Raw genomic sequence first — 24,045 nt, forward strand, 5'->3', positions numbered from 1 at the left:
TTATAATTATTAAATATTCATTTTCAAAATCACCTATTCTAACAACACGTGTTTTTGAAGATGTTCATTTATATTTGATTAGTTGTTCACTTTTTTTTCACAATATGTTCAATTGTATTTTATGATATAAATTTCTAGTTTCAATGTAGGTTATAGAACTAATAAATCGAACTGTTAATAATATGATACTAAAAAAGCTATAATACTCAATATATATAACTTTGTTCTTAACATCAATATGAATATCAAGTATACTCTAGTCAGATATTTTCTTTACAAGTAAAATTTTTTTGTATGCTCAAAACAAATTTCAATATCTTGAAGGATAATGTAATGCTTCAATCCAAGTATAGTATGCTTCAAACCAAGTACACCATGATTCAATAATTGGGAAATTCCTTTAAAAAAACAAATAAAGATTATAATGTGTTCAATAAGAAATAGGAAGATCATAAATATAGAAAAATTATTGTAAACTTACTAAATAAAGTATCATTCATTGATCAAACTTTGATCGAATTTCATTGAAATATGCGTCTTTACCACCTCCAGCCTTAAAATGCTTTAAGAATTAAAAAAAAAAATTGTCAAGATACTTTATATGTACATTAGTAAATTTATAATGTTTAATCACATTTATCTTACTATTCTTATCTTAAGTTGCATCTTTTGATTGAGTAGCAATTCCATCACCAACCTTTATATAAAAAAATATGAAATGTTCATAACAGTAAAATGAAATGTTCATAACAGAAATTTGAAATGTTCATATACTTACCTTATCCTTCTGAAATTTGTTTCCTTCACTTTAAAACAATCAATCCTAATCCTTCAATGCTAGAATATGAATAAATCAAAGGAGCACAATTATTATCAAAGTCTTGTAAATAAATAAAAAATTGTTCAAAAAAAAATGATCAATCATATGAATTCATAAATTCTACATATGTAAAACCATAAATGTTCAATAATTTCTGAATCAATATATTGCTCTATTATCTTCTTCCAACCCTTAGCTTTATTACACTATTGCTTCACAGTACTCTTTGGCCTCTCATTTCTACCTCCCTTTTTCGTTCCTTTTTGATCTTGGATTTTTTTTTTTTAAATGTTGGAATCATCTTCACTTGAAATAATATCATCATCAAGGTTGGTAAAATCAATATCTCCTATCATGTACTCAATTTTTTCTTTAAGCAAATTAAATGACATGTCAATTTGAACCCTTGCATGCATAATTATTGTATAAATCGTAAGCCTCTACATCACCCTTAACAATCTTTAGCATTAATTCACTCATTAACAATTATTGGATCTTTACTCACTGAAAATAGAAAATGTACATAATATTTTACACAATGTTCAATTATAATCAACTTATAATGTGTCTGATAAAAAATGTTCATCATATCAAAAACATAAATGTTCATTTATATTAGAAAAATATAAAAATGACAAAAAAAAAAAAAAAAAAAAAAAGCGATTCATTATGGGAAAATCCCTGTTTCTCATGGTGAGAAACGAAATTTGTTTCTCATGGGGGCATTTTCGTGAATAAATCAACAACTTTTTCATTATTGTGGGCTCTACAGTTGAATAAAGTTGAATAAATTTGTTGATTTATTTACGAAAATGTCATATGAGAAACAAAATTTGTTTCTCACCATGAGAAACTGGGGCACCCTCATTCATTATTAAAATATTGTTCATAATCTAAATATGAAATGTTCAATTAAAAACATAATTTTTTTAAAGCACATTATAATATTATTATAAAGCCAAAAACCTATAGCATGTACAATCAAAGCAAGAAAAAAAAAACATATGAAATATAGTAAAAAAATAATAATCAAAGTTTAAATTATACAACAAACAAAAATTAAACAATAAGCAATTATTTAATCTACGAAATAATCAATTAACAAAATTAAACATCATAATCATGCATCAATTAAGGTACTCATGATCATCCTTTTAAAACATTATAAACTCCATTGAATCAAAAAGCAAAAAAAAAAAAAATCATTCAATCAAAAAAGCACCAAATTATTCAATCAAAAATTAAACAAAAGCCCTAAAATAAACTTACAATCATCCATTAAGAAAGTAAGAATTCTAGAAGAAAAACAGCAGCAAACTCCATTGTTTTTCATAACCAAAAGAATCGAAAATCTCGATTTAATCAAAAGAATCAAAAATCGAACTTGAAAAAGAAGTAAAAAAAATGGTGAGATCAAGAAGATCGAGAAAGAAATTCGAAATTAAATGGAAAGAAATAAATGATTTGTATACTCAATTATGGGAACAAAAATTGCGAAGCAAATTGAATTTATGAGCTACAAAGAACAACGCCGTTTAGAAGAAGAAGCAAAATACATTTGGGCTCTCCACATCAAAACGACATCGTTTTGCCGCGGGACCAGCCAGTAATAGCTGGGCGCGGGTCCAGGTAAAAATTTGCGATAGCAAAGCACATAAGCTGGTCCCACGGGTTTTATCACAGAAGGTCTCTCCAATGTCAAAGTCAATACGTTTAAAACAAAGGACGAAAGGAGTAATGAGTGTTATGAAAGAGAATAAATTGCTTGATTATACATGAAACTGGTAAAATTTGGACTGGTTTTAGGCCCACAAGCACCTTATAATTGGACTTGCATTGACTTTGTGGTATTTGGGCAACTTAACAAGGCTTTTGGGCTTGGGATTGAGAAACCTTTAATGGATTTAGGCCTGTAGACACCTAAAAATGTCTCCCCAAAACCAAACCCGATGATAAACAACTTTTCACCGCCATTATTGGTCGGTTTGAGTATTTAATCTTTGAAGTTCTTAAATCCATGTTCTATCCAATATATTTCATAAACCAATCCATTTCCTAGCTCATTTCCCTAAATCATAACTTGTTTTTCCTCTTTTTGTGTCTACATCGCAAAACCGAGAGAAACTGAATTTTTGGCCTAATAATTTTAATCCAATTATTATTTGGTTGGATAGGCCTTGAAATAAACTTTCCAACCATATATCATAAGCCCTATTCCGATTTAAAACGAAAAATATATGAGCAAAACACTAAACTCGGCCCAAAACCGACACCCTTCTACTAAAACTGCCATATCTTAAAATCTAAAAATTATTTCGACCTGATTCTAAATATGTTGAAAATAAGAGTTGATAAGCTTTCCAATGATAAATTATATACCTTATTTTGAGTTACGGATCAAAAGTTATCGTAGTTACAAAAATGCATAAAAAACTGGGACTACCGCGCACAGTATAGAACTGCAGCGTCGCGAGGGATGCTGATGTGGCGCGGCAGCTGGTACTGTGTCACGGCAGTCTGTACCGTTTTGCGGTACACATACCGTGACACGGTGCTTTTCTGCGTCATTCCCAACGTGTTTTTTTCACCGTGACACAGTGTACTGTACCGTGCCACGGTGGACCTTGCCGCGCCGCGGTGTTTTTTGCCGTGTCGCGGTACACACACCATGAAACGATGCTTTTCCTCGTCATTCCCATGTGCTTTTTCTTTTTCACCGTGACACGGTGTATTACACTGTGCCACGGTGGAATTTCCCGTGTCACGGTGCCCTTTCTAGTGTCACTGTGCTCATTCCTTGACACGGGGCTATCCCGTGTTTTCTCCGCGTAAATCATTCATGCGTTTTCACTTCACGTAGGTCAAATGTGTCCCGTGTCACTCCATAATATCCCGCGTCACACTAAATTCCTTCGTGTCACGGGATTTCTTGCCGCGTCGCGGCATTATTTTTTAGGGTTTTTATCTTTTTAGAGTTCCGTGTGTTCCCTCTATTCATTTTCCCTATAAATACCCCCTCATTTGTTTTCCACCTTTCTCTCTCCTCTTATGAATCAGTTTCCCCATAATTTTACCAACACTTTAAAATTTTCTCTTCTCATAATTTAACCCCTTTCTCTCCTTATTTTCTCACTCCTAGACTATTAAAATCTCCCAAATTTGTCTTAGAAAAAGTTAAGATACACTTAGATCTTACCAAAATATTGGATGTAAGAGATGACATTGCGAAATCGTAGAAAATTTCTACCAAAGAACGACTAACAATCAAATTATAAGTTGAGATTGTTTATTTTTTCAAAAAAAAAAAAAAAAAAAAAAAAAAGTACAAACCCTAACTTTTTAATGGTTTATTCTTCAATTACTTTCTCTAGATATATGAAATTCCAGCATTAGTTCATGATTTCTTATACTACCTCCGTTTGATATCCGTTGCAACTTTGGAATATTTTATATCTCAGAGATAATACCCCAAAGTTGCAACTAATATGAAACGAAGGTAGTAATTTTTATCATAACAATGATTTCTTATAATTATAGTAGAATGATGTTTGGTATAATAATCTATTTTAAATTTAATTAATTTGTGTTATATTTTTAGCTTATAAATATACTGGACAAAAAAATAAAAATAAAAGAGAGCTTAATTGTCCTAATTTTCTGGATTTGATCTATTTCATAGGATTATAGAAATATAAATTTAGCTCATAAATGAATGTTTATTTCATTTTAATAAATGTTCAGTTATATACTCGTATGTGGTCATTCACATATTAATTTACGACCATTAGAATTATGATAAAAGTCATGATCTTCATTCTCTTCCTACATTTTCTACTGATCTAATAAGGAATATTAATTAGTTTTTAATAAAAATGATTCTTATGATAATAATTGAATTATTATTAATATAATTTAATTAAATTGTTATTTGGTGAATTTTGGCTAGTACATCTAATCTATTGTAAATGTCCATTTCAGATTGACTTTATAATCATTTGTAAAAAGGACTAATATTCAAATTATAATAACAAAATAAAATTAAAGATAAATTATCAATTTAATTTATGAAATTGAAGCATTATCAATAAATTTAATATCAATTATTTTGTTACTAAATATTGTTATTTGACGAATTTTGGCTAGTAAATTCAATCTATCGTAAATTTTCATTTTAGGTGGAACAGTGGTCATTTTAGATGGATTTTATGTTCATTTATATTCAATTAAATTTGATACATGTTCATTCTCTTAACATTATATGTTCATTCTCATATTAAAATATGTTCATTTACAAACTAATATGTTTTGGGTGTTTTTGTCCCTCGGGAGAGTTACAGCACGAAGACTGATCCGGCGTGAGCTGTACCTGCAAAAAAACGGAGACACCGGTTGGTTGGTGCTCCGCCTCCGACGAACAAGTTAGTAACTTGAAGGGAGAGAAAAAGGTGCGGAAATTTAGGTGGGTATCTGCTCGGATTCCAAGCTCAGATAAGACATGGGACTGTTTGTAATTAATGGTAAAACGTGCCCTCCAAAAGAGGGAAATCTCCCTATTTATAGGGTCCTCGGGATTTGTGCCCCTGATTAGGTCATTGATCCCAAATCATTGGTGGGTTGCGCCGTATTGCGACTTTCTCAGGATTTGGGCCTGAAGGCCGCCATTTTCCCCCTAATTTCTGGAGTGACACGTGTCAAGCAGTGATTGGTCCACTTTGGACCATCCTGAGGCTGACACGTGTCATCCTCTGATTGGATCACGTGGCGGGGTAAAATTACCCTAAACATTTGCCCCTCACAGATGTGACGTGGCACGCCACGTGGCATCTGTGACACGTGTCACACTCCGATTGGTGGTAATTTTACCATCAAAGAGTAACCGTTCGCCTTCTGAGTAAATTACGGGAATGCCCCCGTATTTACCCTCTATATATAGCCGGTTACCCTCATAATTTTGTACGTTTACAAAAATTTTCTAGAGAAAGAACTTTGAGAGAGCAGAAGTCATCCGTTTGAGTCAGGCGCAAGCAAGAAAGCTCGTTCTCCATCAACCCAGCCGGACCCGTCTGTCTTCAGATATCAAATCCAAAGGTACCGTCTCTGCCTCTCTCAGCTCTTTTTCTTGTTTCACCGCTTGTACATATTTCTTGCAATAAATGGATGCATCACCAACACACACGGCACAACCTAGGTTAGAGTCCAGCCGGTCACCAGGGACGGCTGAGTCTAGGACTGGGATTGCCGTCTCGGGGTGTTGGGACCACCCTTTGCCTTGGATTCCGACCATTTATGTGTCTGTGCAGGACACAATGGCTCGGACTATGCAGACGACCACCGATCCGAACTACAGAAGCGAGGGCTCAGGCGGCCAAATGCCTGAGGGAGAAACGTCTGGTCAGAGAGACCAGACGACTCTGGAGAGATCCCCTCCGCGTGCCCCTTCAACTCCCGCAGATTCCTTTTTGGAAGAGTGCGACTAAGGCGGGGATGAGGCCGTCTCAACTCCTTTGACCCAAAATGAGGAGGAGACGGAGAACGACAGCTCCGCCTCCACCTCTGAGAGCAGCGACGATTTGCCCCTGCTTGAGGATAGCGAGGAGGAGGAGAGGAAGAAGTGGAACGAGAAGGACGACCCCTTCAACATCCACGTCTCTATCAAGGACCGGATCCAAATGGAGGAGAACTTAAAGAACTTCAAGCAAATGCACCCGTTAGGAGACGGGTATAGAATCAGAGTGCCGCCTGAGAACGGCACCATCGCCTGGGAAAATGATCAAGAGAACGCCAACAGCTACTTCGGCTGTTATGAGGCGGCGTTCAAGGCTGGTCTTCGCTTTCCCCTTCACCAGGCGGTGAAGGTAATATTGAGAGGCTACGGCCTCGGAGTTTGGCAACTTACCCCCAATTCTTGGGCAAACATTTTGGGGTATGTTGCCGCCTGCGAGTTCTAGGGGCTCCATCCCGGCTGGGAGGCTTTTGCTAGGATGCACTATCTTAGCCGAAGCCCAGGTGGCTGGAGGGCGTGGTACACTCTAACCACGCATCCCCAATACATGATGACCTTGGACAAGGTCTCAAAATTCGACGGCTGGAACCACAGGTTCTACCTGATGTCAGCTCCTAGCAGGCGGGAGAATTATGAATTCCGCCGGTACAATAAGAAGCCCGACCTGATGGGCCGGAAGTGCGCTCTTCCCCGGATCCCGGATGAGGACTTTGACAAAATCATTGAGGCAGACTTTTTCGGCCTCACAGACGCGACCTTGTCAACCGGGGAAACAATAAAAGTCCCCAAGAACTAGATCCCAAGAGCGCCTGGTTCAGGGATGAGTGTTTCCAAGCCGCCTGCGGGCTAGGACACATGTTTATCAAACGTATGCGCCCGAGTCTATATCCGCCTGTAGTGCTTTTGTATCAGAATTGATTTATGACATTGACCAATCTCTTTCTTTTTTACAGAATAAGCTTTAAACATGTTGCAGACGGAGAAGACTCCCAAGCGGTCCTCTGCAGTCATCCGCAAGGAGCTTGCGGAAAAAGCTGCGGCCGCAGTCAAGGCCAAGGTAAAAAACGCCTGACCCTTTCTTAGATTGGTCTCAAAGATTATTTTCTCCGGATGCTAACTTTAACTTGGTTATTTTCGCAGGGGGGAGAGGTTGGAAAGACGTTTGAGAAAAATCTCAAACGGGCTAGGGAGGAAACCCCCTCCATTCTCAACAAAACCAAAAAATCCACCTCCGCCTCAACTCCTGGCGCCTCAGCCGGGAACCAACATATGCGGATAGGGGGGGCGAAACGAGAGGGTAGGCGACAGCCTGGGCCTCGACCTTGTCAACCCCTTATCAGCAATCGGAGGGTTCACCACGCCTGCAAGCGGCTCCCGCTTGGCCGGCTCTGAAGGTAAGAACCCTTTTGAATCCCCGCCTGAGCTGGGGTGGCCTTTGCGAGTGAAATCCCACTCCCAACAGACGTCATCCTCTGACGGTCGACAACAGATAGGTGCTGCCTTAATTTCGCTCTCATCACCTATTGATTATGGTGCAGATCAATCTCCCCGCTGGCCAGACGTCCAGAAGCATGCCAAGGCCATGCTTGACGCCGTCCGGAAGAGGGACAAAGATAACATCCCTGGGATAGAGACGTTCAATCTGGAACGCATTCTATCCCTTCTGGCTGAGGTAAAGGACTTAACAAAATTTTTTAATTTTTTCCCAGTGCTTTGCTCCGCCTGAAATTCTAATGTCGTTTGCTTTTTTTTGCAGGCTATGCTGCGGGTAGACGGGCTCAAGCGTCCTTATTCCCGCAAACGGGAAGAGGTAAAAAGGGCCAAGAAGTCCACCACAAATGCTGATAATGTTGCTTTATACTCAACTATCGTAAATGAACTTGAAACTAAAGCAATCATAATGACACAGGCGTCAAAAATCCAGCAGCTGGAGGCGGATATGAAAACGGCCAACCAGCGGTCGAGCGACGCGGAGACGGCCCAGAAGAAGGCAGAGGAGGCCTAGAAAAAGGCGGATGAGAGCTTCAAGAAGGCTGATGAGGCGCTCAAGAAGGCCCAGGCGGACCTTGGCACACTTCAAGGTGTTTCTGAAGAGAACACTAATCTTAAGACCAAGGTTAAGAGACTGGAGAAGGAGGCTGCTCAGGCTCAGACAAACTTTGCAGCAACCCTGGAGGCGGAGCAAAACCGCCTGGTTGCTGAAAGTGATGCTGACAACGACGCCCGCATGAAGATCGCCTGGGCCGCCTTGTACCCAGACACGGATTATAGCGTCTGGGCACTGGCTCACAATTACGCCGAGTACGTGGTGTACTTGAGAGATAGAGGCGAGCCAGAGCCTGAGTCCTTTGATGCCTAGGTCAACTCCAACAATGAGCCCCCCACGCCTGAGCTACTTGGTCCAAGTGTAGCACAAGATATTCCCTCAGATGATGAGGAAGAGGACCAGGAGGCACCGCCTGCTGGCCAAAAGTGATTTTTCAGCGGCAGTATGCCAATCTCTGTTTTTATTTTTTCTTTAATTCTGCGGCAGTATGCCAAAACTTGCTTTTCCGGCCTGTGTGCCGAGTATCTTTGTATTTACTGGCTGAGGAGCCGGGTTAATTAACAATCTCTTTTCTCCCGGACGGGGTCCGGTTAACATTTGATCCACTACAACCGTTTGGTTGGGTGGACTTTTAATGAATGCACCGACTGAGTCGGTTTTGATCATTTTGCGTTTGCGTTTGAATTTTAATTTTTGCATTTTTGCCTAACTTATCGAAAGCATGCGGCGATTTTTTGCCTAACTTATCAAAATCCTGGCTGTCATTGCCCCTGGACGGCTGTGTGGTTGGTTTCAAATGGAGTTGGTTGATTGACTTGGGAACGTCTGATGCTGCAAAAAGCATGATACGTTTGTAAGTCAATCAATCACAGTAGTGATTGCCCCAAACCAAGTGCACAGCCGTACACCAACAAGCGTTCCAGTCTCTAACCAGACGGAGTTTGTCCGTCTTGGTAGAGATTTCATAGCCATTGCATAATTCTTTTGCCCCAATTGGGATAGAAAGTGCAACTTTGGAATAAATAACCTAAGTGAGAACTTCAGCCGGTGACCGACTGATGCCCCAGGGCATCCGGTATTTGGTAAATTGATCGTTCTTCACAGATCATTCTGGTCAGACGGCTATGAGTTGACCAACTTGGTCATTCAATTTCTGCCGTCTGCATAGGTACGTAGAACCGACAAATAGTCTGTTCTCTTCGACGATTGCACTCGGAGGGGTGTCGGCGGACGCCTTTGTCCATGTTGGGACAGGCGATTTTATAAAATGAGCAATCATCCGGCCATTTTAGCCTTTGGTCTTGTTTGAGACCGGTTGTATAGCCACTAAGCGTTTTTGTGCTTAGTTTTTAATCGGAGCATTGGCCGAACGTTATTGAATTACACTAAGTATCGAACTTAGTTAGTTAAACAGAAAGTCCGTCTGGGTCATTACCTAGGCGAACAGACAATTATTAAGTCAAACTTAGTAAAATAAATAAAGAATCCATCTGAGTACTAGCCAGGCGGTTAAGAAGCTATAACCTTTACTAAGTGTCAAAATTAGTTAGTTAAATGAAGAATCCGTCTGAGTATTACCCAGGCGGAAAAACAAAACAAATTTGCAAACAAAGTCTGAATTCTCATTAATTGACTCATTGTTTACAAAAAACTTACATTCTCAGAAGTAGTACTTTTTCAAATTGTCTACATTCCAAGTTCTAGGCAGGCGCCTGCCGTCTGGAGTTTCCAGGTGGTAGGTGTCGTCCCTTACTTCTTCATAGATCCGGTAGGGGCCTTCCCAATTTGGAGTTAGCTTCCCCAGCTCATTGGCCCTACCGGTTGCCTCCATTTTTCGTAACACTAAGTCGTCAACTTTCAAGGGACGCTTGTGTACTTTCTTGTTGTAGGCTCTAGTCATTCTCAGACGGTAAATCTCATGACGCAAGGTGGCATTGCCCCTGCGTTCTGGGAGTGAATCCAATGTCAGGCGCATTGCTTCCCAGTTTGCCTCTTCATCATATAGCATGACTCTGAGAGTCGGCTCGTAATGTTCGATGGGCAAGACGGCTTCAGCACCGTAAACCATGAGAAATGGAGTTTCACCGGTTGCCCCCTTTGCTGTTGTCCGGATGGCCCATAGGACATGGATTAACTCTTCTGCCCACAAGCCACCAACTCTTTCTATTTTCTTCTTAATGCCGTCTGAGATGAGTTTGTTGAAGGCTTCAACTTGGCCGTTTGCTTGGGGTCGGCCGACGGATGCAAAATAGCTTGAGGTCCCCTGAACTCCGAACCAGGTTTTTAGCTGAGGCGTCTCAAACTGAGGACCATTATCAAACACCATAGACATAGGTACCCCATACCGGGTGATAATGTTCTTCCAGATGAAGGAAATTACGTATGAGGTCTTGATGTTCTTAACCGCCTCAGCCTCCACCCACTTGGTGAAATAATCCACAGCCACTAAGATGTAGCACTTTCCGCCTGGAGCAGGCGTGTAAGGACCTAAAATGTCCATGCCCTATTTTGCAAACGGGATTGGGCTGTGGATGGCCGTCAGATCAGTAGCCGGACGGTGAATAAGTTTGCCAAATTTTTGGCACTTGTCACATTTCTTCACCAAATCCTTGGCGTCTGCCTCAAGAGTGGGCCAAAAATAATTTCGTCTGGCTCTGACGGCTAGGGACATGCCGCCTATGTGGGAGGCGCAGAATCCCAAGTGCAAGTCTTTGAGAACTTTCTTCCCCTTTTCTGGGGTGACACACTTCAACAAGGGCTTAAGAAACCCCGCCTTGAAGAGTTCTCCGTTTCTCAACTCGAAGCTTGCAGCTCGCTTCTTCAGGACGGCTGCCTCCTGTGGCGAATCAAGAAGTATACCGTCTGAAAGATAGGCCCGGATGCCATCCATAAAGGTAGAGCTTTGGTCCAATGGGATCTTCATAGATGCTTCTTTTTTCAAGAACTTCCCAAAAGACTGACCGAGGCGTATCATGGCAGGCGGAAGATGCCAGTTTTGACAATGCATCCGCCTGGTTGTTTTCCGACCTAGGCACTTGATTCAGACGGAATTCCTCAAGTGCCCCAGCCTCTTCTTTGACTGCCTGAAGATATTTGATCATAGCCGGATGAGTTGCCTCGTAGCTCCCCTCATACTGGCTAACAACCAATTGTGAATCAGAGTAGACGTCAATTTTCATGGTCCCTGCCGCCTTAGACATACGGATGCCGGCTAGCAGGGCTTCATATTCCGCCTCATTATTAGAGGCCTGAAACTTGAAGCGTAGTGCATACTCAAATCTGTCCCCTTCAGGAGACTCGTAGATTACGCCTGCACCACAGCCGTTCTTTGTAGAGTTCCCGTCTACGTACACTTTCCAAACCTGGTCGAGATTATCCGGAGCCACCGGACGGGTCATTTCAACAATAAAGTCGGCAAACGCCTGACCTTTCACTGCCTTTCTTGGTTCGTAAGTGATTTCAAGACTTTGCATTTCAATAGTCCATTTCAACATTCTCCCGGATGACTCCAAGGTAGACATTGGCCGCTTGAGTGGCTGGTCGGTGTAAATCACCACCGGATGTGCCAAAAAGTAGGGCTTTAGTTTTTTGAATTCCATACACAAAGCTAGGCCAAAATTTTCAACCATGGGGTACCGGAGTTCAGCATTTTTTAGAACATGGCTAATGAAGTAAACCGGGAGCTGCACGCCGTCTCGTTCAGCAAGGAGAACGACACTGAGAGCATGATCTGAGACGGTTAAATACATGTACAACGTCTCCCTAGGCGAAGGACTGACCAACCTAGGTAGAGAATGCAAATGCTCTTTCAACTTCTGGAATGCCGCCTCAGCATCATCCCCCCATTCAAACCTGGTCTTCTTCCTGATTGCTTGGAAGAAGTAAAGGCATTTGTCGCCTGACCGGCTGAGGAACCTCCCCAAGGCGGTCAGGCAACCGGTGAGTCTCTGAACTTCCTTGACAGAACGGGGTGACTTCATGTCAATCACCGCCTGTATCTTTTCGGGGTTAGCCTCTATCCCCCTTTGATCAATCAGGAATCCGAGAAACTTCCCAGACTCAACACCAAAGACGCATTTCTTTGGATTTAACATGACCTTATGGCGCCTGAGGGTGGTGAATGTTTCTCGGAGATCAGCAAGGTGATCCGTCTGTAGCTTGGATTTGACTATCATGTCATTAATGTATGCCTCCACATTCCTCCCAATTTGATTAATGAAGACCGTATTAATCATCCGTTGGAAAGTGGCAGGCGCATTTTTCAAGCCAAACGACATCACAGTATAACAGAATAACCCCTGATCAGTGACGAAGGCCGTCTTCTCTTGATCCTTTTTCCACAGGGGTATCTGATGGAAGCCGGAGTAGGCATCCATAAATCTCATCAAGGCGTGACCGGCTGTAGAGTCGACCAGACTGTCGATCTTTGGAAGCGGGTAATTTTCCTTTGGACACGCCTTTTTGAGGTCTGTGTAATCAACACACATGCGCCAGGTCCCATTCGGTTTCTTAACAAGGACCACATTGGCCACCCAGTCGGGAAAGTTACAAGGCCGGATGAACCTAGCGTCTAGCAGCTTTTTGACTTCAGCAGCTGCCGCCTGACTTCTTTCCTCGCCGTGGTTTCTTTTCTTTTGCCGGATGGGCTTCTTTTTGGGGTCCACGGCGAGTTTGTGGACAGCGAGATCCGGGCTGACGCTTGACATCTCTTCCACTTCAAAGGCAAAAATGTCTTTGAATTCCTTCAGCAGAAGGTGCAAGCTTGCACCCAAGGTAGCATGAGCAACCGTCCCAACCTTTACAGTACATTCTAGACGGCTGTTATCCAGAACGAGATCAATATTTTCACCAGCCGGTTGGGGACGAAGCTCGTCTGACCGCTCACCGGTCAGTGATTGCTATTTTTTCTCTTTCTTCATCTCCACCAGCAGAGGTGCCTTTCTTTTCTTCCTGGCTGCTGGTGGGGCAGGTGCTGGGTCGGCATCCTTGACATTGTCAAGGTCTATTGGCTCCTGGCCGCCTGGGGCCACAGTATCTTTGACGGCTGAGAGGTAGCACTCTCGGGCCGTCTTCTGATCCCCATTTAGGGAACCAACAGAGCCGTCATCCCTCTCATACTTGATGAGCATGAGAGACGGGATGATTACTGCCTTGGCTTCGTTGAGGGTTGGCTGGCCAAGGATAATGTTGTAGGCGGTCAACTCCTCAACGACCAAGAATCTGACGACAATATGTCGTCCTTGGCCTTTTTTCCCCAGCCGGATGGGTAAGTCAATTCTTCCGGTTGGGTAGACCATCCCACCCCCAAAACCAACCAAGGGGTGGGTGACCAGATGAATGCTGCTGACATTGTATTTCAGCTTTTGTAGGCACCGGAGGCTGATGATGTCTGAGGAGCTGCCAGTGTCAATAAGGATCCGTCCAACCAGCTGGTTGGCCACCTTACATTCAATGACAACCGGGTCATCATGCGAACGGCGGACGCTGCCCCTATCCTTCTCAGTGATCAAGACGTTTGGGAAGGAGGATCTTGCAGACGCCTGCTCATCATCATCTTTGTCCATCTTTCGGAGATGGCTTTTGGTGCCCCGGATGGTAGGGCCACCACATGAGAACCCGCCTGCTATTGTGTAGACCGGCTCCTTGTCAGTATCCAAGCTACTAGCAGGCTGGGGGGTAGTCTTGGAGGACTGACCCTTGTTCTTCTTTTTTGCCCCGGCTGGGGACTTAGAAATGTAGGACTTCAACAGCCCTTTGTCAGCCAGACGGTCCAACGCCCGCTGAAGACTGAAGCAGTCGTTGGTATCATGGCCAACCTCCTCATGGAACTGACAAAATTTATTTTTGTTCCATGATTGAACGTAACTCTTCATTGGATTCGGCTTTTCAATGGACAGCCGGTCCTTTACCTCCATGAGGATGGAGTTGTAGTCTTTATTAAACTCGTACTTGGGGACGTACGGTTTAAACTCTTTCTTTTGCTTCTGGGACGGCTGGTCAGAGTCATTAACCGCCCAGATTTCTTTTCTTTTCTTGCTCTCTTCTTTATTTTTGGCCGGCTGAGCAGGCCGGCTGTCTTTCTGCTAATTGGATTTCTTGGAGTCCGACTGGCTACCAGGCGAGCAGAGGTCGGTAGCTTGAATGTAGCTTTCCGCCTCCCTCAGGGCTGCCTGTAAGGTGAAAGCCCCTTTTCTGACTAGGTCGAACTTAAAGGTCGACCCGTCTCTCAGACCCTTGAAAAAGTCTGTAAAAGCTACCTCATCAGACAGTCCTTGAATCTGAATTCTGATCAGATTGAACCGCCTGACATATGAGCGCAACCCTTCTCTCTCTCCCTGCTTAACAGTGCTCAAGTCAAGGCTTGTTTTCTTAGCAGGGATGTTCATTGAGAAGTTGGAAGCAAACAGGAAGGCGAGCTTCCTGAAATTGTCAATGGACCCGGCTGGCAAGTTGCCAAACCATTGTTGGGCAATGCCCTTTAATGTAGCCGGGAAGCATCGACACCAAGTGGCGTCATCCAACCCCTGTAAATACATGAGGTTGGTGTATGCCATAAGGTGGTCTTCCGGGTTGGTGGTACCATCATAGGTACCTACCAATACATTCTTAACCTTAGCTGGCTCTGCCGCCTCGGTTATCTCCCGGGTGAACGCAGAAGGTTGTTCACCCAGGCGTAGCAGATGGAGCTGCCAGTCCAGTGGCTGGACATTTTGATATGTCGCCTGACCTCCGAAGAGAGCCGGCTGCATGAAGTGAGGGGGATACTGACCGTAAACCTGAGTAGGTACATACGGTACAGTACCAATCATCTGAGGGCCAGAATGGACGGTATTACCGCCTGTCTAGGTCTCATGCAGGGAGAGAGCATTCCCTGCAGATGTGTTGTTAAAGCTGTCAGGAAAGTTCGACATTGAAGCCGACTCAGACAGCTGCTGATTCCTCTTCTGGTTGATTATTTCCCGGGCATCAGGAGTTGATTTTTTACTTCCCCCTGGCTGTTGAGTCCGGCGGGTGTCATTGGTATTACTGTTAGGAAGAAGAATTTTGGACCAATCAATGGTCTCGGCTGCTTTCTCCTTTGGGTGAGGAGTGGGCTACCGATCTCTGACTGACTTCCCTTTTTCCAGGGTAGTCTTCTTGGCCGTCTGACCCTTACTTGGGCCAGCCCGGTTCTTGGTGATCAGCTCTTTAATTTCACCCTTGAAACTTGTCATGACTCTCATGAGTTCGTCTCGGGTGACAGGTGCTGATCCAGATGCCGTATGGGTTTCCCCTTCCGGCTGACCAGGGGATCGACTTGCACCTGCCTGGGAGGCACCCTGTTCCAGAGTGTCTCTGGGCCGGATGCGTTTGGTTATGAGAGAGCCATCATCGGCTGTAAAGGTTTCGACCCGAGGATCTTCATCCTCATGGTCTGTAAAGACTTCTGGGTCATCGCCCAGACGGTTAAGGGGTGGTACAGACTCTTGAACCATCTTCGAGGTACTCTCCCCACAGACGGCGCCAAATGTTTTGGGTGTTTTTGTCCCTCGGAAGAGTTACAGCACGAAGACTGATCCGGCGTGAGCTGTACCTACAAAACAAATGGAGACACCGGTTGGTTGGTGCTCCGCCTCCGACGAACAAGTTAGTAACTTGAAGGGAGAGAAAAAGGTGCGGAAATTTAGGTGGATATCTGCTCGGATTCCAAGCTCAGATGTCTCTATCACAGGGACTGTTTGTAATTAATGGTAAAACGTGCCCTCCAAAAGAGGAAAATCTCCCTATTTATAGGATCCTCGAGATTTGTGCCCCTGATTAGGTCATTGATCCCTAATCATTGGTGGGCTGCGCCGTATTGCGGCTTTCTCGGGATTTGGGCCTGAAGGCCGCCATTTTCCCCCTAATTTCTGGAGTGACACGTGTCAAGCAGGGATTGGTCCACTTTGGACCATCATGAGGCTAACACGTGTCATCCTCTGATTGGACCACGTGGCGGGGTAAAATTACCCTAAACATAATACAATAGTTATTCTCATATATAAACATGTTCATTTAGTTTTATACTTATTTATTCATTATCACATTAAAGACATTTGTTTAATTTTAATACTTGTTAATTATCATATTGGAAAATATTCAATTAAATATAAACCTATTCATTCTCATATTGAAAAATGATTATTTAGATTTTTGTACTTGTTCATTCTCATATTAAATTATATTATATTCATTATTTTGTGGCAATATGTTAAAATTTGTAAATTTGAATGTTCCTATTTTGTTTATAGTACGTGTGTTTTGATTATTACTAACATTTTACTTTAAAATATTTTGATCTCTTATTACACAGGGCAGTGAAATAAAATAAAAAAAAGTTGAAGACGATTCTAAAATATATGTATTGAGACAAAGATATGTATCAAGAAAAACACACAAACATCATTAAAGTACGTAAAAGGGGTTCTATAACAAGGGCGATAATTCTATATACTTTTTATTTATACCAAATGTATTAAATTATAGGCGATGTTCAATTTATTTGTACGACACATTTATACTACGTATATGATATGTATATTTGTGAAGTTTAAGATTTTCACTTTTGATTTTTTTTTTTATAGATTATAATTTTAATATACTGTATAAATTAATCATATATATATACTAATATACATGAAAAAATTCTGCACCAATATATATATATATATGAAAAAATTTTGCACCAATATATATATATATATATATATATATATATATATATATATATATATATATATATATATATTTACACATATGAAAAAAAAAAATATATATATATATATATATATATATATAGACATGAAAAAATTAAAAAAAAGTTTCCTTTTTTGCTTAAGAAATAGGGGTGTAGGCAATAATTGGCTGCATGACAAAATCACGACATGTTTGAAAATATTTTTATATATTCTGGTATTTGTCATGGGCCTCACATAGTGGGCTATAATTTTTCCATCTTTGTACACACAGCGTAATGGTACATAGCGCATAGCGCCTTTTGATTTCAGCGCATATAGGATGACAATTTTGCAATTAAAAAGTATTGTTCAGATAACTTATACTTTAGTGGTACATTATACATGCATAATGGTACATAATGGTACATTATAATGTATCATTAGACAGTTAGCTTTTCTAGAAGTTGAAACTTATAGGATGGTAAAAAGTACCACTACACTCGTAATACTGTAATAGTCCACAAAACGTACTATTCAGGCAAATTGTACTTTAGTGGTACATTATACATGCATAATGGTACATAATGATATATTAATATTATAATGTACCACTAGAGAGTCAGCCTTTTCTAGAAGCAAAAATTGAATGAGCAAAAATTACTTCCTTACCCTCCTATTTACATAACTTGCCCATAGGTGCTATGCGCTCAGACTCAATGTGTGTTTGTATACCTTAATAATAAAGCTACGCCTCCCAAAAACTTAAATTGTCTTCTCTCTCAGAATTTCCACAGAAGCGCACTTCACGATCTCCATTGAAATTTCTATCTTACATTGAAGCAGCTTGTTAGGTAAGATGCTGCCTTCTTTTTTGTAATTGTCGGATATCATCTACACAGTCTACGGCTATTGTTATTTCAATTCTCAGCATAGTCAATTGAATCAAATTTTCTGGATGGAATTATGTGATTGTAACTTTTCTCCTAAAAATTATGAGCCTATAATACTTATCAAGTTTGATTGCAAATTTGTTGTAGAACCTTTAATGTTAATTAGGATCGAACTTTGAAATTAGGACTTTTCTCCCTGATTTCCTAAGTTAAAGCATTTTTTTTTTTTGGGGGGGGGGGGGGGGGGTAAGTAAGGCATATTATTATTAAAGAGAAACAAGAACACAAATTACATAGAGGTAAAATATAACCACCAAACTACACAAGACCTAAACGAAGGCCAAACCCCCAAACAGTTTCGAGGCGAAAGATGCCAGCTTCTAGGAAGGGATCACCTCATCATTGTTTGTGTTTGTAATCTGATGTTTCTCTATATTCTTATTTTATTTATCTAATCTTGTAGGATGGAGTACAGGATTAAGCGGAGGAAGAGTCAGGTAGTTGATGAAAAAAAGAAAGCACCAGTTGATGATTCTAATAAACATATTAGACACGCTGATAATTATGAATTGTTGGAAGTTATTCCATTTATGAAAAATCCAGATTCACTAACAGAACAAATGGAAGCAAATAAGTTTATGGAACGGTTCAATGCGGAAATCAATATTGATTGTTATATAAACTCATCATTCCGCTCATCGTGTAGCAACCATGTCTTTGTGTTCATTCAAAATGAGTACGTTGTAATCAGTTATGATCCTGAATCACCTTCAAAGGATCAGCTTGTCTGTGGTCCTCTCATGATTTGCGACAGTTTCCCGGAGCTTTACAGTATTAAATTTAGTGATAGAGGTATAGACTTTGCTTTTGGTTGTCATGATGTTAATGAAGCATTTTTATTTTCATGTTATGAGTGCACGAAGATAAAGTATTCACCAATAACCTTTACTGGTGAAGTGATTATAGAAAATAGAAGGTACAAAGAGATGTTTCCTTGTCTAAAAAAGATAAATTTTTGGGGATCCTCTTTACACTGCTGCTTTTGAATCCACTGTCGCCAATGAAGCTTACATATTATATAACTCAAAGTATGTCCTATTCAACTGTTCCGAGAAGAAACTCACTGCCACTGGTCTCATAACGGAACTGTTTCCGTGTCTGTGCAAAACCTTCTTCACAAGTGACATTGAAGCTGCCTTTGCCTCGCATAAGCGTAACCAAGTTTACCTTTTCAAAGGCAATTCTTATGTGCTCATTCAATACAACCCTGCCAATGCTGATGACAGTAAGATAATTTTCGGCCCTGAAGAAGTTGTTCCCACTAAATGGCCTTCTTTAAGTGACTTTGTGCCTTACAAAAATATAGGATTTGACTCCGCAGAGCCCAGAACGTGGACTGCACTTTGGGGGTCAAACGGTTACATAAAAGTGTTGGGTTAATCTCCCCAAATCACAATTAGTTAGGTAGTATTATTATTATTAGTAGTAGTAATAATAATGGTGTAAGAAAGAAAAAAAAAGGAGGGAATACATGCATGTAGTTGTAGTTGGACGGTGGAGTAGTAGTAGTAGTAAATTAGGGGACTTAAAAGTCCAAGTTATGGCAGAAGGTTTTAAGGCAAAACCTTGACTTTTGTATACTTGCATTTATTTGGCAAGTTGATGGAAGGTTAAGGCTTGAAGAGGAAGCTTGATTGATTTTGCTATATAATGTAGGCGAGTGCCGTGGGTAAGGAGGTGAAGCATAAGCATACTAGCAAAAATAAGTAGAGCATATCTCTAGTAGTGAGGGAGGAACAGACGAGATACAAACACAATATTAGTGTGAGGGGTATTTTAGGATTAGTATAAGTACCAACGTTAAAGGGTACTTAGTGTATACTATTCTAAAATATATTGTATCTAACATTGTAATTGTAGTAGTGGTCATTGTACTCCCGATATTATTGCTAGTAAAGTTGTTTTCGTCCGTGGAGATCCGGATCGTGGTTTTTCCCCTTATTGAGGGGTTTTCCACGTAAAAATCTTGTGTGTTGTTTTCTTGTTGTTCCGTACTTTATTTTCTTCCTGTCGATATTGTTTTTATTTGTTACTCGATTCCCAACAAAAAACCCCGCTTGGGGGCGAGGTCTCTGAGGAAATACACGACAAGTATGGTCCTTTTGCAATTAATATTGATTGAATGCTTGTATCGGAGTTTGGAGGGTTTGTTGTGATTACGGGGGTTACTATTCTGGGTTCTTTTGCTCAGATATGATTCAGTATGTTCCTTTTGCTATGTTCTTTATACTTTTGTTTAGCTTTCTGTTTAGTGTAGGTGCTTCTCTTCTTGTAGCGATGATTTATATGAGCATATGATTAATACAACATATGCTGGATAGTGCTTCATGAATGGGTTATTAGCTACTACTACTAGTGATCTTTGATGTAACCTTGAGGAATAATTAAGTTTAATTTTGATTGTGTTAAATTTAATTAATGTTAAAATCCCTGTTTAGTTAGAATTTAAATAATATTAGAACTTCTCAATCTGCAAATTCGTGCTTAAAATCAAGTATTAGTCAGAATTTCATCTCAATTTAATGTCCTTTATGCATCAATTTCATTATTAGCCTTGAGATCTTCTTTTGAGATATTTGATAATCCATTTTATAAGCTATAAATTATGTTGTTCACATTGATCTTGTGTGATTGGTAATGGTACCAGGAGAAAGTGGACAATTATTCAAAGAATTCTTTGGTTAAATATGAAATGCAGCGAGGACTTATAATTGATTTGGTTGTGTTTCTTGAAGCATTGTGTATTTTTCCTTAGTTGATGTATATGCAATTTGATGAATTTGTTAGTTTCACACCTGACCTTTGTCTCTTGAAATAAGAAGCTGGGATTTGCATAATAGAAACAATCAATTAACAAAAGTTATTAGGTTTTGTAAAACTAGTTTACAGGTGCAGCACATAACCAGGCCAGCACACTATCAGTCTTGCAGAACACAGTTTAGGAAAATTAGATCATTCAATCATGACCGCAAACTAGAGCCATTATTTAAATAGTTAGTTGCTTGTTAGCAGTTATTCTATTTTTTTTTTTTTTTTGCTCAGTATAATTTGTCTATAGGTTTCTTTAATCAATCTTGTAAAACAAATATGATCAACATAATACTACATGGATCATTATTATGTTGAGCTTGGTTCAATAATGGATAGGTAAACAGGACATCATTGTTTAGGCAAATCTTAGTAGGGTAGGTCTAGGAATTTGCTTAAGGTTTGAGGGGTAATGACAATTAATCCTACAATATCAATCAGAATAACCAAGAACAATAATATAATAAAGAACAAGCAAATCAACTAAAGAAATAAGAGTTAGAAAGACAATACTGAGTAAGGATAAGCTCCTTGATTAGAATGGACATAGAATTCATAAGTAACTTGCAAATATAATCGAGTATTATGAATGTGTGTATATGGCTGTACAATTCTTTGCTTAGCTATTTATATTTAGTGATTGATAGGGTTTACACATATTTCAGAATAATATTTGAAAGACAAGATCTTTTAATTTTGTTCTTCTTTCCTTCTTACTACTTCGTATTTTTGGAGCTTTCCTTGTTGGTTTGTTGACTGATTTTGTTGCCTTATTTGTATCAACCAATCTGTTTGCCTTGATTTTGTTTGACTTGGCTTGCTTCTTTGATCTTCTTGACCGTGCCCTACGACTTTTGGGCTCATTAGGAGCACGAGCCCAACAATTGCCCCTAATTTTTATGTTTAAGCATCTTGAAGATAGAAATTACCAAAAAGGTGCCGAAATAAGTGCTTTGAGAATTGCAACTAACAGTATGCTTTCTTGGGTATTTATTAATCGTGCAGGCTTCAATTACATCACTGATGTGTCCATTTTATATAGTATTTTACCCCCGTCCCTTGGTCATAATTAGTAGTGTTTTTGGCTCTTTAGAGCCACTTTTATTACTAATTTGTGTGTTCTAGTGTTTTCGTAGTTTTAGTTGTATTTTACAGGAAATTGCACTCTTGGAGCATTTTCCCGGGCCTTATTGGATCGACTACGGAAGCTAGAAGAACACGACCACTTTTGGAGACCAAGACCGGTGAGAGCCGGTGATTAAGGGCTCGGTAATCGGGATACCTAGGTTTGGACCGAGTATTCAAGACCCGAAGAGGAGATCCGGATTGGGCCGAGGAGTCGAGCCCAATCGGAAGTCTAAAGCCTCGAGGAGCCACAAGGGCCCGATCGGGCAAGCTTAGCTCGATCGGGCAAGATGCGTGCTGGTGCGTGGCCCAAGGCGCGCCCGATCGTGCGAGGCTTAGCACGATCGGGCGGTGCTGTGAGAAGACCTGTGCGAGAAAAAAGGCGGGCCCGATCGGGCGGCCTCTAGCTCGATTGGGCGCGTGTTTCTGGAAAGGCTCTTTTGTCGAGCAATTAGTTTCTAATTAGGAGTAGTTTTTAGTTTTGTTTAAGTACGTTTTTAGGACGCTTAATTTGACTTATCATCCTTCTCTCATAGACTCTCTCTCTACTTAGTTTTCTCTCTCTTAATCTCTCTCTAAACTTTTGTTCTTAATTTCTTTCATTAATCCCATATTTATTTTGGTAACGATTTCTTCTCCCTTAATCTTAGTTATTTATTTTATTCCTCTCATTATGATTTATTTTATTACTTTGATTACTTTAGTTTTTAATATGTGTGAGTAATTTAATTTCTAGGGTTTATGGGGATCTAATAAATAATATGAAGGGGTAAATTATTGTTGTTGATTATCAATTCTAGATAATTAATTTCCTATTGATTGATTTAATGCTCTGTGACTAGATTTGGCCTATCTTTTATGCATGAGTTTGACAATATTGATTCAAGAATCGAGAGATGAGAATTAATGTTTAGGTCTAGTTTCAATAGGCAAGTTAATTTATAAATGGTTAAGTCAAGATTCGAGAGATGAGATTTAATACCGATAAATTAATTGTGTGATTGTAATAAGTAGCGAGAGCCCTTTACAATCTGGCTAATTGATGCATTGATGATTGACTATTATTGATTATTGGTATTGCATGATAATTTCTTATTGGATTGTTTTAATGTTTTACAATTGCGGCTTGTAAAAGTATAGCAATATTAAATTGATGAATCGAGCAGATGTTAATTTGATATTAAAGGCTATTTTCAATAAGAACTTAGATCTAGTAAATTGCGAGAGCCTGTTAGATCTATGTTGATTAATAAATCGCGAGAGCCTGTTAATCATGTTATCTATGCATTGTTAATTATTAATTACTTCGTTCTATCCCAGAATATTATTTATTGGTGAACCTATGCCCTAGATCCTTTCATATATTGTTTTCTTCCTATTCTCAACCTTAGTAGTTTAGTTTCTTACTTAATTATAAATATTGGTTACTTAAATAATTTAGATTATAATAATTAATTAGAATTAAAAAGACATGTTTCCCTGTGGAGATCGACCCTACTTCCCTATCTACTGTAGTTAGTGATTTAGGTAATTATTTTTTATTAGGGAATACGACTTTACCCTGTCAATCACTTCAATCTTTGTCTGCAGTTTGAATTTTTCTTTCAAGTAATTCTCTCTCTTCATATGCTTTCTTTGTTTCTTTCGATTTTCTTGCTTGTTTTGTTCTGTGATGGGGGGATATGGTGAGAGTGGTGTGTTTTCTGTTGCTGAGGAAGGTGTGAAGAAGCCTATCTTCGCTGCGCAAAATGTGTTCCCTGTTAAGGATGTTTATCCTTTGAATTTGACAAAGGAAGATATGAAGAAGATCGCCACTGCTGCGAGTTTTCCTGATGATGTTGTGATTAAGATTTCGTCCTTTAAGAGAGAGCGGACTACCCCTTGTTGAGTTTTCTTTTTCGAGTACCCCTTTTTGATTGGGCATCCTTTCCCCTTCTCTTCTCTTGTTCGTCAATTTCTCTCAAAGGTTAGGGTTTCGCCTTGCCAGTTGTTGCCCTAAACTTGGAGAATCTTGCGAATTCTCGATTTGTAGAGTGATAAGTTGGGGATTTTGTTGTATGTGAGGGATCTTTGCTATCCTTATACTATTAGGACAA

General features: G+C 40.1%; 1 long non-coding RNA gene and 1 pseudogene across 1 annotated transcript; one reads left to right on the top strand and one right to left on the bottom strand.

The window, feature by feature from the left end:
• Positions 1–893, bottom strand: LOC145630640 (uncharacterized). Its single transcript, XR_014112152.1, has 4 exons — positions 779–893; positions 646–697; positions 482–553; positions 1–398 (listed from the first exon to the last, which is right to left on the bottom strand). It is a non-coding gene; the product is annotated as an uncharacterized LOC145630640 (long non-coding RNA).
• Positions 894–18,636: 17,743 nt separating this feature from the next.
• Positions 18,637–19,396, top strand: LOC145632789 (albumin-2-like; annotated as a pseudogene).
• Positions 19,397–24,045: the final 4,649 nt, after the last annotated feature.

The sequence above is a fragment of the Chenopodium album genome, chromosome 5 (assembly GCF_948465745.1).
Source record: "Chenopodium album chromosome 5, dcCheAlbu1.1, whole genome shotgun sequence".
Classification (NCBI taxonomy): Eukaryota; Viridiplantae; Streptophyta; class Magnoliopsida; order Caryophyllales; family Amaranthaceae; genus Chenopodium; species Chenopodium album.